Source organism: Aotus nancymaae, unplaced genomic scaffold (assembly GCF_030222135.1).
Source record: "Aotus nancymaae isolate 86718 unplaced genomic scaffold, 86718_ANA_hifiasm-v0.15.2.pri h1tg000020l, whole genome shotgun sequence".
Lineage (NCBI taxonomy): Eukaryota > Metazoa > Chordata > Mammalia > Primates > Aotidae > Aotus > Aotus nancymaae.
In genome coordinates, this window is record NW_026988432.1 from 38,737,008 (window position 1) to 38,755,791 (window position 18,784).

The following is an 18,784-nucleotide window of genomic DNA, read 5'->3' on the forward strand; positions in this document are numbered from 1 at the left end:
AGATCAATAATGTTTTCCAATTCTCTTAAATTCAGTAGGGGAAATTTTTATGCTTCATCCTGCAGTTCCTATCAGATATAACTGAATAGTTATTATTTTCTTTATTAGAAACTTAAGCAGTTCTATTTGCACCTAAGTGGACAACACTTCTTAAAGAGGTGTTTGCGTTGGTGTCTCTGTGGTTACAGCAAAGATTAAAACATTTTCTTTTGTTTCCTATTTATTTATTTCTAGTACCAAGGTGACATTGTATATAATGTTTTTACAGTGTAGATTAGTACTGTTTGTGTTTGTTGGCTTGCTAGTTTGTTTTTGTTTGTTCTTGTTTGTTCCTTTGTTTCGGGGGTGTATTTATGTAAATGGATCTGGGTTTGAACTTGCCTTAAGTACTTTCTCCGACCCTGGAGCCCAATTCTTGTTTTTAGGAAAGGAAACAAAAAACTGCCCCGCATGAAAAGTCTATGAGTTACTTTTCTTCAGTTTATACTGTGTTCCAAGTGCTGATGTGACCTTGCTATTTTACCATTCTGAAATAAGATTTCCAAGTGAGGAAACTATTGGTATCGTAACTTCTTTCACATCCATGTACCTTGTTCACCTACCAAATTTTTGAAGGTGGACTGGCACTTTGGAAGGCTCTCCTGTCTAGACCTGGGTTGATATTAGACCTAGCTCAGAATACTAGAAATTGGATTCATTTGCCGTGAAGGCATTTCTACATGTCAGCATTTTCTATTACTTTGTCATTGACTTCTAATGCATTACCAGAATGATTTGGGGTTTTTTTTCCTTGAGCAAAGAAGAAAAATGAAAATAGAAAAACCCTTTTATTATGCAGCTTTCACTTTGCAAAACACAATTTACAGCCCCAAATCTCCTTTTCTGTATTATGTGCTACTTCAGACGTCCAATGCTAAACAGAAAGTGCTTATAAAAATGTCTGTCCTCACTTGGGAAGATTCAAATACCTGACAGTAATGTGAGAAATGGCTACACATGTAACCTTGGTTCCACTTTCATGGCATATTTATTCATCAGTGATTCTATTCTAGCCAGTTTTGTGGTTGTATTATTTTCAACTGAAATCATGGACTCTGGTAGCCACATCTTCCTGTAGGCACTGATATTTACTTAGCTCTTTTTAGGTCCTATCTTTCCTTCCATCTATCTCCATCCTAATTTCCCTTTGGTTCAAGTCATTTTAAGGAGTGGTCGGAGACAAAACCTCTGTCATAGGAGGATATGCTAGAAATTCCACTGATTGGAAATAGAGTCCCAGACTGTAATACAAGTTATCTGGCTCCCATTTTAATAACACATAATTCTTAGAAAAGAATGAAAGAGTGTGAAGGAGGCAAAGAATGTCACAGAAGAGGCAGAAACTAATCTTCTCTTCCAAGCCATGTTGAGATTCCATGCTGCCATCTTCTTTCCAAATTGCTCTCACTGGAATCTTTTCCTGAATGTGCCTCTGGTTACTATTGTACATTTGCAGATAGCTACCAGAGAGACTGACCAAGGTTTCACATTTTGCTCATAAATCTTCAACAGCTCATCAGGCCTTTTTGAATAAAGTCCAAAGTCCTTATTTTAATTTTCAACTTCCTTCTTTAGCTAGGGGCACTACTACATGAACACAAAACTATCTAGGTTCATCAGCTTTAACAGTTATAAGTTGATATTTATACTTTTATCTTTTTTACTCATACTGTTATATTTTATACCTAAAATGATCACCACCTTTTAAACCTTACCCTTGTCTACTAAAAAGTTTTTTTTTAAGGCCCTGTTAAATACAACCTCAATTCCACATATTCTTACTCTTATTTCTTCAGTCAGATACCTTTTTCTCTTCCTGGAGGAAAGAGACAAAGAGTATATGTGTATCACCCTGTATAGAGAATAGTGGTCATGAAGGGTGAGACATTGTATTAGTCTGGGTTCTCTAGAGGGACAGAACTAATGGAATAGATGTGTGTGTGCATATGTATATGTGTGTGTGTGTGTATATATGTACGTATGTATATAAAGGGGAGTTAATTATTAACTCACATGATCACAAAGTTCCACAATAGGTTGTCTGTAGGCTAAAGAGCAAGGAGATCTAGTCCAAGTTCCAAAACTGAAGAAATTCAGTCCGATGTTCAAGAGCAGGAAGCATCCAGCATGGGAGAAAGATGTAGTCTAGGAGGCTAAGTCAATCTCCTCTTTTCACATTTTTCTGCCTGCTTTATATTTTAGCCTCACTGGCAGCTGACTAAATTGTGCCCACCCACATTAAGGGTTGGTCTGCCTTTCCCAGCCCACTGACTCAAATGTTAATCTCCTTTGGCAACACCCTCACAGACACACCCAGGATCAGTACTTTGTATCCTTCAGTGCAATCAAGTTGACATTCAGTATTAACCATCACAGGTGTCTACCCCTTGTCAACTTGAACCCATACACATCTCCAGATATCATACATAATCTTCAAATGAAGACAATGTAAGGTCATAATTATGCCTAACATAATACAACTATCCTTCATACAACCGGAAAAGCACCAATCCCCAACACAAAAATACTATTACATAAAGTTAACAATACGTAAATGCCCATCTGAAGTTAATAAATCTTATGTCACATGATTAAGGAGTAAGGAAATGAAGATATTTTCTTAGTACCAGTGTATACATGCACAAACGTTTTTTGCAAAAGAAACAGGAAATACTCATGACAATTACAGTCCTCATTTCTGCAGCTGGTCATGTGGTTATAACTGGTATTGATGACTACAATTTTCTATTACCCATTCTGTATTACATTTGCCTTCAGCAAGCACCTCAGCAGGTCATGTGTTGTTTTTTTTTTTTTCCCTGGTGGAGCGACCCAAACCTTCATTCCTGAAGAGCCTGGGCCATTTGTAGTCCTGCCTGAATTGGTCTGTTGTAGTTTTCCATTGACCTTAATCACAAGTCATGGTAATACTAAGAGGTGCCCTAATGGATCTCCTGTATTCCATGCATACTCTTCCTTACCTCCCTTGTGGGGTAGTAGACTGATTTCATCTTGATAGTCTGGGTCAGTCACCCCAGCCAACACTGGTAAGATTTTTCTTCATCCCTGCCCACTGGGAAGATTTCCATTCACCTCTATCCTTCAGAGATGTCCTAGAAAGGGCTGCAGCTGTTCACTTTCTAGTGGCGCCTGCATATTGTTCAGAACCCACTGTAAACCAGGCCCTAGTCTTTGCTTCCTCTGTCAACTGATCATGGGGAGCTTTCCATGAAGCCATCAGTGCAGACTGGGGTAGAGAAGGCAGGCATGGGCATTTGAACCACTTCTTCATGTAACTTACTTGTGCCTTCAGGACCTGCTTGAGCCTGATTACATATATACCACTTCCATTTGCCGATGGACTGCTGCTGTGCAAAACCCACTTTATGGCTAGATGGGTCAGAAAGCACTCAGTTCATGATAGGCAGTTCAGGTCACGTGGTGACATGATGACCCATAGTCAAACTTTCAGTTTCCACCAAAGCCTAGTAACAGGCCAAGAGCTGTCCGTCAAAAGGAAAGTAGTTATCTGCAGAAGATGGAGGGTCTTGCTCTGAAATCCCTAGAGGCCTCCACTGTGATTCACCTATGAAAGCCTGCCAAAGGCTTGAAACAGCATCCCTATCTGCCACTGACACCTTAAGTGCCATTTGATCTGCTGGGTCACATGGCCCAAGTGGCAGAGCAGCTTGCACAGCAGCCTGGACCTGATGCAGAGCCTTCTCCTGTTCTGGACCCCACTCAAAACTGGCAGCCTTTCAGATCACTCAATAGATGGGCCAGAGTAACACACCCAAATGAGGAATGTGTTGCCTCCAAAATCCAAATAGGCCCACTAGGTGTTGCCCTGCTTTCTTGGTGGTAGGAGAGTCCAAATGCAGAAAATTATCCTTCACCTTAGAAGGAATATCTCAACAGGTCCCCCACCACTGGACCCCTGGAAATTTTAGTGAGGTAGAAGATCCCTGAATTTGAGTCAGATTTATTTCCCATCCTCGGGAACACAAATATCTCACCAGTAAGTCTAGTGTGTTTGCTACTTCTTGCTCATTGGATCCAATCAGCATAATGTCATCAATGTAGTGGACCAGTGTGATATCTTACAGAACCAAAATCAATCAAGGTCTCTCCAAATAAGATTATGACACAAAGCCTGAGAGTTGATATACCCATGAGATAGGACAGTAGAGGTATATTACTAGCCTTGCCAGCTGAAGGCAAATTGCTTCTGGTGGGCCTTACTGACAGGAATGGAGAAAAAGGCATTTGCCAAGTCAATGGCTATATACCAGGTACCAGGAGATGTGTTAATTTGCTCAAGCAGTAAGATTACATCTGGTACAGTAGCTACTGGAGTCACCACTTGGTTAAGCTTACAATAATCCACTGTCATTCTCCAAGATCTATCTTTTGCACAGACCAAATGGGAGAGTTGAATGAGGATGCGGTGGGAATTGCCATTCCTGTGTCTTTCAAGTCCTTGATGGTGGCACTAATCTCTGTAATTCCTCCAGGGATGCAATATTGTTTTGTTTTACTATTTTTCTAGGTAGAGGCAGCTCTAGTGGCTTCCATTTGCCCTTTCCCACCATAATAGACCTCACCCTACCTGTCAGGGAGCTAATGTGGAGGTTCTATCAGCTGCTAAGTATGCCTATGACAATTATGCATTTTGGCACTGGGGAAATGGCCACAGGGTGAGTTCAGGGACACACTGGATGCACTGTAAGCTAAAACTCCATTAATTACCTGACTTCCATAAGCCCCTACTTTAACTGGAGGACCACAATGACATTTTGGGTCCCCTGGAATCAAGGTCAGCTCACAGCCAGTGTCCAGTAGTCCCCAAAATATCTAATCATTTTTCTTTTCCCATTGAACAGTAACCCTGGTAAAAGGTCAGAGGTCTCCTTGAGGAAGGTTGGGGAAAAGATTCACTGCATAAATTCTTGGTAATGTAGTGGGGTCCTTCCTTAAGGGGACCTGGCCTCCCTTTCATTCAAGGGTTTCTGGGTCTGTAAACTGGCTCAAGTCTGGAAATTCACTGAAATGTTGTGATTCTTCATTTTTATGATTCAAATTATTCTTTTGTCCTTTCAACCTAGATTTTTTCTGCTTGTATAAATTAAGTAGGAATGCAGTAGGCTTTCTATCAATTTTACTTCTAGGAGCACAGTGATTAATAAGCCAACATCAGAGCTCTACATGAGTCAGTCTATTCTGATTGCCACTTTGCCACTGCTGTCCATTACAGTAGCTACATCCACCTTCCATTGATGGCTGAGTGCCACCACATGGCATCTGCCACCTCAGAGTCCAATTATCTCCACTGTATTTAAATTTTGTAGTTGAGTGACTGTGGTTCCCACCATTACATCTGATACACAGAGAAGAGCAGTTACAGGGCTCTTTAAAGATGCAGGTTCTGCCATCACAAATCTATTTCACAAGGCATTGGTCAAGGGTATATCTTCTGGACTCTCCCAGCTGAGCTGAGTAGGTCTAAAATAACTAATCCACTGCACCATCCCAATCTCCCTAAACCTTTGGATCCCTTCCTCTACATTAAACCAAGGAACATCAAGCATTTTCAGCTCACTCAGAGTGTGCCATCATTTAATCCATATTTTAGCTAACCAGGCAAATAAACTATTAGCAGCTTTTTAACTCCCCAGGCTGCAACATTAAATGTAGAGTCCCTACTTAGTGGACCCAAATCAATAAATTTACTCTTATCCAACTCTATGTTCTTTCTACTTTCTACTATTACTTCACACCCTTAATATTCATTCCCATGTCTATTCTACAGATTTCTGCTTATATAAATTAGAAAACTCAAGCAGTTCTTTTTGAGTGTAGTGCATCTTCTCATGTGTCACACTCTCAACCTCACCTCTAGGGACCTTCCAGGACTTAAGTCTAGTTATAGTTCTAAAAGCAAACAGGGGTGTCGGGGGTAGTTCCTGAAGAGAATCAACATTACCTTGACTGGCAACTGACTCAAGGGAGGTCGTCACTGTTGTCTCAGGCAGTGCAGGGTTTATCTCCTTAGACAAAGGTGGAAAGGCTGATGGCAGCATGGGTCAGGAGGGGATGTTGCCACTACTGGGAGTGGGGAAACTGTTTCTTCTGGAAAAAAAATGTTTATCAGTATTTACAAACTCAGTATTCCCAGCTTTATCAGGGTCCTCCTGCATATCCCCATTCCAAGTTGCCAGGTCCCATTCTGTTCCAATCACTCACCAAGTTGCCAGTTCTCATTCTGTTCCTACCCTCACTTTAACAGTAGACACTTGAAGAGGCTGTGCATGCACCTTTTGTCGCAGGTCAGTCACTCGCATTATAAGAGCTTGTGTCTCCTCTTCCACAATTTCAGCTCTTTCTCTAAAGGTGATAAGACTCTCACTCAGGGCAATCTTAGCAGACTGGAGGCTCAGTATCTGGTTCTGAAGCTGGGAGATAGAATCCCTGAGTTCATCATTTTCTTTCATCACTTTGTCCACTGAATTTAGGAGCGACCAACCAGCTTCATTATGTCCCCTGGTTCTCCATACAGGGGCAAAGGTATTATGTAAAGGGTCATTAAACAACTTGCCTTTCACGAGCAGTGAATCAGGAGTGTCAAATGCATTTATTTTGCACAACTCTCTAAACCGTTTCCACCAAAAGACTATCAGTGTTCTCCATACTATTAGAAATAGAGTCCTTAGCATTTTGGGGTCTAATCATATTAAGCAGCCAACTCCAGAAACCTCCAAACCAATGAAAGAACTCTATTTTTAATATTCCGTCCTTTTAGAACCACTTTCTGATACCAAAATCTGTATTAGGATTCTCTAGAGGGACTGAACTAATGGAATACATACATGCATACGTGTGTGTGTGTAAAGGGGAGTTTATTAAGTACTAACTGACATGATCACAAGGTCCCACAATAGACTGTCTGCAGGCTGAGGAGCAAGGAGAGCCAGTCTGAGTTCCAAAACTGAATAACTTGGAGTCTGATGTTCCAGGGCAGGAAGCATCTAGCATAGGAGAAAGATGTAGGCTGGAAGGCTAGGCCAGCCTCTCTTTTCACATTTTTCTGCCTGCTTATATACTAGCCACACTGACAACTGATTGTGCCCAGGTTAAGGATGAATCTGCCTTCCCTAGCCCAGTGACTCAAATGTTAATCTCCTTTGGAACCACTCTCACAGACACACCCAGGACTAATACTTTGTATGCTTCAATCCAATCAAGTTGACACTCAGTATTAACCATCACAAATGTGTTTCCCGAAGAGTGGTTAAACATGAAGGTACAATCATGTGACTTACTCAGAGAAACACTGATGCTCAAATTCCATTGTTTGTTACATGGTTCTTGCTTCTTGCCCAAAAATACTAGCTATAGTGGAGTCCTGATACAAAAATGACAGAAAGATCTTAAGCTCAGGACTATGATTACCAAGGGGACAAACATTCCCCTTGGTTTTTAACATCAGAAGCCAAAATGATGGTTTTGTTTTCTAATGTTAATCCCCAAATTAGAAATGTCCCCAAACATTTTTAACTCTTTTATATTGTGATAAATCACATGGAATGGTTGTGTTAGATGGTTTAAATGAATGTAAGTTGTGATCTATTTTAAAACTCCAGTTGACCAAGTGGTCCTTGATGGGCTCAGACTTGGAAAAGAAGACAGTTGCAAAAAGACATTTTTGAGATAATAAGGGAATTTGAATATGAACTATTTGGCAAAGATAGAAGGATATTATTTCCATAGGCAGTTATGCCATTGTGATTAGTTAGAAAACGTATCTAGTTTTTTGAGATGGATTGCCAAAGTATTTATTGGCAGAGCGTTAGGAAGTGTATGCCATTATAATATATACATGTGTGGGTATACAATTTGAAAACATTTAACAAAAAACCCTCACATAACTGAACTATTTATTCCCTATGACATCTTGAAACTGTTGACTGGCACCACACCAGCTTAATGAGAATGATACTTTAGGTACTCCTGAAAGATACCCCCCACAAAAAAGACAACTAGCTCTTCTGAGAGCTATAAAGAAAAAAGACCAGTTACACCTACATTTCCAACATGTATTTCAAGCTAACAAATATACAGGCAATAAGATTTCTAGTAACTCAAAGTGATGATCCTTTGGGTCTGCTTTAACAAGAGAAGGATGAGAGAGGTATTAGACAATTGTCTGGAATTTGAAGAGTTAGTAGAATTCAAATAAACAAAGTGGGAAGTGTCATTCAAAAACAGCAAAAAGGCCTGAACGGTAGTGTAAATAGTCACTTGGAGAAACAACGATAGTGTCAGTATAACTCCACATTTATCCTATTAAAAAGTCCTTTTTATATACAATAAAATTTATAAACTTTAGTGTACAGTTCATTGAGGTTTGACAAATATATATTAATAATTCCCTATGATCATCTTCTAAATCAAGAGAGAGTATTTCCATCATTCCATAAATTTTCCTGTTCTAATTCCAATTTGAACTGAATCCTCATTCCATCCTATGACCCAGGTAAACTCTAATCTCCTTTTTGATTATAATTTTTTTTTTTTTTTTTTTTTTTTTAGACGGAGTTTCGCTCTTGTTACCCGGGCTGGAGTGCAATGGCGCGATCTCGGCTCACCGCAACCTCCGTCTCCTGGGTTCAAGCAATTCTCCTGCCTCAGCCTCCCGAGTAGCTGGGACTACAGGCGCGTGCCACCATGCCCAGCTAACTTTTGTATTTTTAGTAGAGACAGGGTTTCACCTTGTTGACCAGGATGGTCTCGATCTCTTGACCTCGTGATCCACCCACCTCGGCCTCCCAAAGTGCTGAGATTATAAGCGTGAGCCACCGCGCTCGGCCTTGATTATAAATTTGTTTTTACCTGTTTGAAAAATTAGTGTAAATAAAATAATACCTGGGAGACAGAGGTTGCAGTGAGCTGAGATTATGCTCTAGACCTGTTTGCCTGGGTATCACCAGTTGAGGCTGCAGAACAACAAAGATTGCTGCCTGCTCCTTCCTCTGGAAGCTTCACCCCAGAGAGGCACTGGCCTGATGCCAGCTGTAGCTCTTCTGTATGAGGTGTCTGTCGACCTCTGTTGGGAAGTCTTTTCCGATCAAGAAGTATGGGGTTCAGGGACCCACTTAAGGAGGTAGTCTGTCCCTTAGCACAGAGTTTGAGCACTGTGCTGGGAGAATCCCCCTTGTCAGGATCAGCTGCTATCTTCAGAGCCAGCAGATAGGAAAGTTTAAGTCTGCTGAAGCTGCACCCACAACCACCCCTTCCCCCAGGTGCTCTGTCCCAGGAAAATGGGAGTTTTATCTGTAAGCCCCTGACTGGGGCTGCTGCCTTTCTTTCAAAGATGCCCTGGTTAGTGAAAAGGAATCTAGAGACACAGTCTGGCCACTGCCACTTTGCCACACTATGGTGAATTCCACCCAGTCCAAACCTCGTGGCCTCCTTAGCACGGTCACAGGAAAACTGCCTACTAAAGCCTCAGTAATGGTGGACACTCCTCCCCCTACCAAGCTCCATTGTCCCAGGTCAACTTCAGATTGCTGTGCTGGCAGTGAGAATTTTGAGCTAGTGGTTCTTAGCTTGCTGGTCTCCATGGGAGTAGGACCTCGGACCTGCTGAGCAAGAACACTTGGCTCCCTGGCTTTAACCGCCTTCCCAGTGGAGTGAACGATTCCGTCTCCTTGGCATTCCAGGCACTACTGGGGTACAAAAAGCACTCCTGCAGCTAGCTCAGTGTCTGCCCAGACAGCCGTCTAGTTTTGTGCTTGAAACCCAGGGCCCTTGTGGTGTAGGCACATGAAGGAATCTCCTGATCTGTAGATTACAAAAATGGGATTACAAAAAAGTGTAGTATCCAGGCAGGGTATCACAGTCCCTCACAGCTTCCCTTGTCTTGGGGAGGGAGGTCCCCTGGCTCCTTGCACTTTCTGAGTGAAGTGATGCCCCACCCAGCTTCTGCTTGCCCCCTGTGGGCTGCACCCACTGCCTACCCAGTCCCAAAGAGATGAACTGGGTACTTCAGTTGTAAATAAAGAAGTCACCTGCCTCCTCCATTGGTCTCACTGGGCGCTGCAGACTGGAGCTATTCCTATTTGGCCATTTTGCCAGATCCCTTTTTTATCTTCTTAACAGGGTATTTATAGCACAAAATATCTTAATTTTAATTCGATCAAATTTATGATTTTTTTCCTGTTAAGTGCTTTTGGTATCAAGTTGAATAAGTCTTTGCTTGCCTTAAATTCTGAAAAATTTCTCCTATACATTTCCTAAATGTATATTTTTGTTTTATGCTTTACATTTTCTGTGACTGATTTTGATTTAAATTTTGTATATAACATGTCACAGTTTTGTTTGGTATTCTTCTTTTCTTTTCTTTTCAATTGGATCTAATTGCTCCAAGCAATGTTTGCTTAAAAGGTTCTGTATTCTTCTGTATTCCATGAAATTGGTTGTATAACTTTGTCATAACTCAGGCACACTTTGAGCATTTATTTTTTGAGTTCTCTATTCTGCCCCTTTGATCTGAGATCTCTGTTCCATTGAATAATGTGTCAATTCATCCATCAATACTACACAATCTTCATTAACATAGCCATATAATAAGTATTAAAAATGAGTAGACAGATTCTTTTTTATTTTTTCACAAAATTGATTCAACTATTTTAGTTCCTTAGTCTTTCCATATAAATTATAGAATTATCTTGTACATATTTATAAAAATGTTGCTTGGATTTTGATATAAATTTCATTACACTTGTACATAAAATTGAGAATAACTGACATTTTTATTATGCTGAATCTTCCAATTCATGAACATGGTATGTCTCTACATTTAGACAGCCTTGGTTTCTGGGGTTTCTTAATAAACATTTTATAATTTTAAATATGCAGGCTCTGTATTTGTTTTTATTTTGTAAATTTATTCCCAAGTATTTTATTTTTTGAGACTGCAAATGTTATTATATTCTGATGTTCAAATGTTCATTGCTAGTATATAAAAATATAATTGACTTTTGTGTACTATAATATTCTTGTATGCTCACTTAATGGTTCTATGAGGTTATTTTGGTAGACTACTGGGGATTTTCTATGTGGATAATCATTCATCCTGAAATTAGAGATTTTATTCTTTTGTAAATTGTATGTGCTCTGTCTCACTCTCACTTTTTCTTTGTTTCCTTCTCTATGCCTCATTGCCCTAACTAGAACTTTCTAGTACTATGTTAAACAGGAATGGTGACATGAACTTCCATACTTGTTCTCATTTTGTACATTTAAAAAAATTATTATCTTTATGTTCTTTGGATAGTTTTTTTTCCAGCTTTAATTTCATGGTCCATATCTTTTGTCACCATATTTGTTGTTACATTCCTCAGTTGGATTTTTTATTTCACTTATTCTAACTTTTAGACCTACAATTTTCATTGTTTCTATAGTTTTCATGTTTATTCTCTCACTAAGACCCCATTTTAAATACTTGAATATATTTATAACTGGTGTTTTAAAGTTATTTTTTGAACTATCTTGGGGTTAAATGCTATCAATTACGTTTTCTCCTGACTCTGGGTTACATTGTTTTGCTTTCTTTTTATTTCTTTACTTTTCTTTGAATATCCATTTTTTAAAAAAAATACTGAACATTTTACATGCTACATCTAGTGACTTTGGATTCTGAAATTCTTCTAAGAGGGTTATTACTTGTGCTCTCAGAAAATTAATTTGGCTAGACTCAAATTCTGAACAGTTATATTCTCTGTGGCAGTCAACAGCCAAAGTTTAGTCTTTATCTATCAGACTTTCAGTTATTGGTTTTGCCTGGGGTTCCTGGACCTTCCACTTTATAAGCATAGTTAAGGAGCTGTCTAAGGATTTAATGTTCTTCTCTATGACTCACTTTTCTATTTTTATCTCATTTTCCAGATGAACTTTTTGTTTTAAACTTTATCCTTTGTCTTCTCAAGCATCCTCATACTGCACAGACTGGAGAGTGCCCTCAATTGAAACTTCACATATTATAGATCTCAGCTGAGATAATTTACAGCTTTCAAGATTTGATTCCACTATAGTTTTTGCTTGTTTTCTGCTCTCTCTTCTGTGCCTTCAGATAGTTATTTTAATAAAAAATTTATAGTTGTCATTTGCTGGAGTTTGAGCCAAACCTAAACTGCTCTGCTAGTACAATTAGTTAAATTAGCTTAATTTTAAATTATCTTCTTAATTTTTTGTTTTTTTGGCAGGCATACGTCCTGGAGTGTTCTGCTTCATAAAAGCTCTTTTTACCTTTTTCTAAGTTACCCTTTTCTTCATTACACTTCAGTCTATTTCTTCCTTTACTCATTTATTATGACAGAGGGAATCCTCCAGTAGCCTTTCTAGAAACGATTTTGTAAAAACTTGCAGGTTCCCCCAAAATTATCTTTTTTGTCATACATGTTTGATATCTACTTGGATACAGAGGACATTATTTTATATTTTAAAGTTATTTTCCACTCTAATTTCTTTTGACTGTTTTTCATTTTACTAATTTTTTGTTCTTTCTCTACTCTGGTTTCTCTTGACTGCTTTTCATTTTACTGTTTTCTTGTTCTTTTTCTTTCGTAATGGAGAGATTTTTTTCAAATATCTAATGATCTTTAAATATTTATATCTAAGACCAAGATAACAAAAAATTGTCTGGAAGCTCTGTCTAGAGGTTGATGATAGGATTCTTTTATTAAGAGCCTTACCTTAAAGCTACTGGCAGTGGATTTGTCCATTTTATTGGAGAACCCACAAAAGGCAGTGTCTATATTTCTCCACTGAAGAAATCTTTAATCACCTGCAGTTGGGTAAGAAGTTATTGATGGTTTCCAGTGTTCTGAGACCCAAGTGAAAGAATAAAACAAGGAGATTAAACCATTTAAGAAGCATATTTTCACTTAATGCCCCTTGCTTGGTTAGCAACCCATCCTCCAAATTCTAGATTCTAATTTATACTACCATCTCTCATCTGTTATCATCTCTTCTCAAGTCATCTTTTCTTATCAGTTTATATCACTTTTTAATTCCTCTTCTGTTTCTCTTTTTCTTCTCTCTCTCTTTAAGATCAAGTCTCACTCTGTCACCCATGTTAGAGTACAATGACACAATCACAGGTCAGATACAGCCTGGATTTCCTGGGCTCAAGCAATCCTCCTTCCTTAGCCTCCCAAGTAGCTCAGACTACAGGCACATACCATCCCCAGCTAGTTTATTTTATATTTTTTGTACAGACAAGGTCTTGCTGTGTTGCCCAGTGGATCTGTAACTCCTGAGTTCAAGCTATCTTCCTGTCTTGGCCTCCCAAAGTGCTGGAATTACAGGTGTGAACCATCATGCCCAGCTTTTCATTTTTCTTGATAACAAAAAATATATTTAAACCACCATTTTTAATTAGAATAAAAAGTCACTTTAAATTTGATTTAATTTTAATGTTCTAAATAATTTTTATTTCTTTGAATTTAAATGTTAATATTAAATCATATTTAAGCCAAATATTTAACTTAAAACTAATCAAAATTTTGAATTTGAGCATGATTCAATTAAAACTGTTATGGATTAATGACAGAATGTTAAAGATAACAGTTGAAAAAGTATTTTGCATTCAAAAATTTTGTTAAAGATAATTAACTATATGTATAATAATTGTTAAAATTTTTTCATCTGGTATGTTTAAAAATATTATTTTTTGGTAAATTGGCTTTAATTGGCCAGGCTTTTAGGGTTTTTGCTTTGTTTTGTTTTGGTTTTTTGTTTTTTGCATCTTTAGGAAAAGCTGAAAGGAGAAGGTGAATGGACTGTTCCTCACTTCTCACTTGGAATTCAGAATAGAGAACCTAGTTCTATAATTCCTGCCAGTATAGGACTGCTCTAAGAAGCAAAAACTACCTGAAAAATATGGTGAAGTTGAGAAAGGAGTCCCTAATATATTGTGATTCTCTTTGCTTCTGTGTGATGTAGAAGGGATCCATAATTTCCTGCGTGTCTTATAGAAGACATGAAAGGAAGGCGATGATACTAGTATGGGAAGAAGCAAGGTGGACCCACCATATAAATGATTTACATAGGACCTCCATGGTCCCAGAATCTAAGGTCTTCCATGTTTTCTCTGTCTCCTATGCTGATCCATCCCATCATAGGATGTGCCAGGAAAGAAAGGGTTTTTAGCATCTGACAACCTGGGTCCTACTCTGACCAATGCATAATAATGCCCAATGAACACTCGTATTTAGTTTGGATATATCATAATTATCTGATATATCTAAATGCATGTATATGTATGTGCCTAGTTTGTCTTAAGAATTCTTAGTTTTCAAGTTTACATACTTTTTGATAAAACTGCTGAGTTACACAAGCTACTGAAAATGGGACATTAAATCAATTAGAAGACAAATTAGAAAAATATTCAGGTGCAAGACATAAACTGATCCCTTGAGACATGACCAATTATTTAAATCATAATTATGTCATTTTATGGACACTTGACTAATTGGTGAATCATTCACTTAACAAAACTTCATTTAAAACTTATGTTCATAATACTGAAATTCTGTAAATGCATTAGGAAATAATTAAATTTTTAAATTTATCTAATTGTGTAATAACAATTGGCATCAGGTTATTTTCCAGTTTATTTTTTTCAAATCTGTAGGGTACTCAATTGCTTTCTTAATTCTGGCATTCTTGGATTTAATATAAAAGTTTCATAGTCTCTTGGTTTACCTCCTTTATTATGTTTTTAGTACTCTTGTCATTTCTATTCTCAGATTTTGGCTTTTCAGACTAATGTCTTTCCCTTTAGAGTGTATTTCAGTTTATTAAATTCACTTTTAATGGGAGTTCTGAAGTGGTTATCTTATCATTATTCACTTCTCTTTTTGTCTTTTCTTTCCTTTTCTTCCTGTTGTTTCTCCTCAAGTGTACTTCCACCTTGGGAGAATTCGTAGGCTCTGGCCATGCTGCAGTTTACATCTGTCACTAGTACTGCAGCCTCCAGCAACTTTTTATTAAAGCCAGTGATGTAGTGGGCACTTTGGCCAAAGCTGTCCACATGATGGATAGGAGCACGTCTCCAGGGGCCTTTCCCTTGCAATGAGATGAGATTGGCTGATGTTGGGAGATGAAGCCTTTCCCCTCTAGGTCAGTGCCTGCAATCCATTCCAAGTCAGAGGGGAGAGGAAGTTATTACCAGCCAGTGGCTGTTTCGTGGTCACTGGGAATTCTATGACTGGGAGAGCCTCATCCCTCTTTTCTCTCTACAGGGCCGCAACTCCTATAATCTAATGCTAGCCACCGTGGTATCTGTCTCAGAGGAGATGCCCTGGGCAAAATGAACTGGAGTCAATTAACTAAATCTTGACCTGCAGTGGAAAGTGAGGCAGATAATTATACTCTTTGGTTTCCTAGGTATAAAGTGTAGTACCAACATTTCCTTAAAGGAAGACTTATAGCCGTCTAAACTGAAGTATAACATTGAACCCAGAAATAAGTGAGGATGGCACCACAGTAATAGGAAAAGAATATCACCAAGTCCCTGTACTTTATTCCACATCCACAGATGTGAAACCATTCCCAGGTAAATCATTCTTAATCTATTTTTTCATAAAAGCAAATAAAATAATAGTCACTGAGCACTTACATACTGTGAAGTTTATATCCATATCCATTGTCTCGTTTAATGATAATATTAGCTAAAGTGTTCACCATGTACAGGGGTCTCTGAAATGCTTTATATTTATTCATTTTATTCTTGGGTGTGTCCCATAATGTAAGTTTTTGTTTTGTTATGTTCCCCATTTAATAGATAAATAAACTGACTGTAAAAGAGGTTAAGAAATCCTAAAGGAAATGAGAAAAGTGAGGTTTAAAGAACCTGAGCAAATTGTTCAAGACCATCCTCAATGCTGCTCAATATCAAAACTAATGATTTTGCTACTGCAACAAAAACTTCGAGTGTATTAGGAGCTACAGTTTGCAAGCAGAATGAACAAAAATATCAAAAAATAAATGATGGTAATGAAGAACAACAGAAAACAGGAGATTCCTAATCCTAGAGCTTTTTCTTGGGAAGCACATAGTTTCTGGGAGCATTATTCTATTGGAGTTCAGTAGCACAACTGATATTCATGATAATGACCCTCAGTCACCCAGACATGGTTAATTTTGTTTCAGTATACAATTGGATCAAGAAAGAGAAAAACTGCAAACAAAATCCACATGAAGAAAAGTTTTGTCCTGTATATAACACCATAAATTGAATTCATAAGCTGGAGAATTTCCCATGGAGGGGATATTTAAAGATAGCTGTAATCCTACAGTACGTTTAACAGAATGTTCAAGTACTGCTTAAATGTATGATTTACATAACTGAACTTTGAGGGAAGCTTGGACTCTAAAATACAGACCACATAACAATGCTACAGTGTATTGTTACATTTAATTGCTGAGTTGCTCATTATAAATAGGACATGGTTATGTCAGAGATTAAGATAATTTTTATTTTCCCCATAAGAAATCAGCCCACACAGAGGTGTGCAACATTGCCTGAACCATATTATACCCCTAATTTCCTCTAAAATGAAATGTCATAGTCACCATTGTGAACATAATGTATCATAATGTTTCTTGAAATTAAGAGGCATTCAGAAAATACTTGTGAAACAAATTTTTTGATGAATAGTACATAAATAGTCACACTTTGCTTTCCTTGTTACTAAGAGTTCTCTTTGGCTGAACTCTTAACAAAAGGTCAGAGGGCAGATGTGATGATTGTAAAACCCCTGAACTGGGTCTCATTAGCAATTTGGCCTCACTGATGGAGTAAGGTTACCAAGGACAATTACTGTGATCCAAGCGGCAGTCTGGTTATCCATGCCCAGAAAAGCAGGATATATGTTGAGAAACAATGTAGTGTTGGGTCTCTGGAAACTCATCACTACTGATAGAAATATTGCCATAAATGAAATTTAGATATTTTAGCCAAGTAGACATGTAGCTTACTAAAAATACTTTATAGTTGAAAAAAATATTCCCTATGGTGTTATAATAATTTAGTGTTACTTTCATGAGTAGTTATATGATTTTCATGATGGCTAAAGTTTTAATTACTAAATTTCCAGCTAGTCAAGGAAAAGGTAGTCTGAGAGGAAAGTGGCTGTAGTATACTCTTGACATCACATTTTCCACACAGGCATTTAAATAGCTTTTGAAAATTTACTAAAGATGCAATGAATTGATTGTATCTCATCCACTTCCTGCAATACAAAAGGTTCTTTAAATCTATGTTAAACTTTTATTTAAATTAAGTTATTTATTAAAGATCACAAATAATTTTAATTTCATTTATAAAAATTACCTGTTTGGTCTTCATCGAAACATCATAAATATTTCTAAGGAAGAATCATAATTCCAGGACAATAACAATCTAACCATTATTAGGTCTACTTAGCCCACACCTCCAATGTAAGCATAAACTCAGGTTTAAGAATATTGCATTTCCAATCTCCTAATTGGGGGAAAAGAATATACCTCATCATACTTACTGTCCTCTCAGTGCAGTCATCCTTTGCTGTTTTGTCTTTTCATATTTTGGTAAAAAACATTGGAATATTCAGAAAGATTATCTGTTACATTTCTAGAGGCTTTTTATTTCAAGCCTTTTGCCCTTTTGAAACATGAAGACACATTTGTAAAGATTTTCATAGATAAGTACCCTTTAATATTAAAATATCGCCTATAGTTCCCTAAGAGTTCCAAACAACCTCATAATATAAGGTCAGAGCTATTATGAAAGACAGACAACAAAAGCTCCTCTTGCTTTACTTACTCTTATTCAACCACACTTATGACCACTTGGGGGAGTTCCCTCAGGACCAGTTTACAGAAGGAAAAACCACAGGCCTAGTTTACAGATGCATCTTGAGTATACAGATGGAATAACATCAGCAGTAGGAGTGAGCGACTGTTGCATTTCAGGTCCATTCAAGGACTGGCTCAGACAGTGATGAGGGAAAATTCTCCCTCCAGGTAGATCTTTAGACAGTGCACCAGATGTCCACTTTTTATGAAAGGAGAGGTAGTTAGAGGTATAATCTACATTCATTAATAGGCGGTGACTAGGCAGCTGGCCAGCTCCTGAGAGATTTGGAAAGAATAAGATGGAAAGATTAGTGATAAGAAAGTTCAGCAGAGATACGTGGACATACGCAGCAAACTAGAAAGAAAAGATAAAGATACTTCTATCTCATGTAACTGCCCTGAGAGCATCAATTACACAGGGATGTCTCAGTAGTTATAAATATAATGATTCATCCTGTGGATGTCAATCAGTTGATTTCCACAACTATCCCATTCATTCAATAAGTCAAAGTGGAAAGAGGTTGCTGCCACAGATGGAGACTATGCATGGGTTCAAAAATATGCATATTTTGTCATCTAGGGTGATCTGAATGCCACCACTGCTGTTAACTACCCAATGATAATGACTGACACTGAGTTCCTGACATAGTACCATTTCCCCAAAAGGGTGAGCCAACCCACTCAGTGGCAGATCGATTACACTGGACCTCTGCTAATCATGGAGCAAGTAGCAATTTATCATCGTGAGAATAAGTTCATTTTCTGGATATGGATTTGCCTTTCTTGCCTGCAATGCTTATGTCAGAAAGACTATTTTTGGACTTATAGAATGCCTTATGCTTTA